The sequence below is a fragment of the Apium graveolens genome, chromosome 5, assembly GCF_009905375.1.
Source record: "Apium graveolens cultivar Ventura chromosome 5, ASM990537v1, whole genome shotgun sequence".
In the NCBI taxonomy this organism is placed as follows: domain Eukaryota; kingdom Viridiplantae; phylum Streptophyta; class Magnoliopsida; order Apiales; family Apiaceae; genus Apium; species Apium graveolens.
This window is the reverse complement of record NC_133651.1, coordinates 222,045,441-222,047,046: the sequence shown is the minus strand read 5'-3', so window position 1 is coordinate 222,047,046 and position 1,606 is coordinate 222,045,441.

Sequence of the window (1,606 nt, the reverse complement as noted above, 5' to 3'; positions counted from 1 at the left end):
GGAAGCTGTTGTGCACAGATTCTTTGGATGAAGAATCAGTTACTGGACTATGGGTTAGAATTTTCTAAAATACCCATTTATTGTGATAATCAAAGTGCTATTGCTATGACAGGTAATCCAGTTCAACACTCAATGACAAAGCACGTCAGCATTAGGTACCATTTCATAAGGGAACATATGATGGAAGGTATAGTGGAATTACATTTTGTTCCAACAGATCAACAACTAGCAGATATCTTCACAAAACCACTATGTGAAGCTACTTTTACAAGACTGGTAAATGAACTTGGAATGGTTTCAGGTTTTTTCTCAAAATCTGTTTAGTTTTTGTTCTCATGCATCAGACTTTATGATCAGTGTTTACAGATTGTCTTATCTCCATATAATTTGTGCTTAAATTGTAATATATTAAATACTTATTGTTATCTGATGTGATCCTATATACTCTGATAGTGTTTTGAATGTTATGTGACTATTCAATCCAATGAGGATTAATTGTTAGATGCTGACTTAGTAGTCTTTAACAGAGTGTGTATCCCATGTTTGAATTAGTTATTTGTGTGGAAATCCATAACACAAGCAAACTCTGATTTTGATCTTAGTCAAATTTACTTCTTGTATCTTATTACTAAGTCACAAACTAGATTTTTGCTTCTTATCTGTCAAATTCTGATGTCAGTAAATCTTAAGGATGAACTACATGCTTGATAAGCCTCACTTATCTGAAGAAAACAAAAGAAAAGAAAAAATTGAAATCAGGTACTCCTTTGAGATCTAGAGTAAATATGTGACAAGGAAGACTCAGGTGCATTGCTGGTATTAAGTAATATATGGGGCAACATGAGGCAACCCTTCAAAATCTTGTTCTTCAATTCTTCCACATTCGGTATCCAAATTCTTGATGAGAATCTTAGAAATCCTTGGTTGTCTTTTTGAGTGCAAATATCTTCTCTGGTCAACTCATTCATCATTTGATTCATCACTTCTTCTTGACACTTCTTGATATTTCCTAATAATTCTGGTTGAAAAGTCAACGTACAAATCATTTTTGTAGGTGCACTTGGAGCTCGAATCTCAATTTCCATCTTCTCAAATTCCTTTGATAAATCTTGGGCCATGGTCAATATATTCAGTCTCTCCTTGCGACTCAAAGCATTCGTTACTACGTTCGCTTTTCCGGGATGATAATTGATTGTGCAATCGTTGTCCTTAATCAACTCTAACCATCTTTGTTGTCCTTAATCGTAGTCCTTAACCAACTCCAACCATCTTCGTTTCCTCACTTTCTGGTGGATTTGAATGTATCCACCAGATATATATATATATATATATATATATCAAGAGAACCCTGTGAAGCTTGAATAGCTCACAGCTGCTTACAAATAAGAACAACTAAACTTACAGAGAAATGCTAAGGATACAGCTTACGATTGTTTCTCTGAGAAAATATATTGCTTAGTCTTTTTTTTGTTTATCTATTTTCTACTCTTGGTTTATATATCACCAAGATTACACAGTAATAAGACAAGATAATAAAATAAAACCTATCAAGTCTAATACTATGCTGCTTCATTACTCTATTCCAGCATCTTTGAATATCTTCATA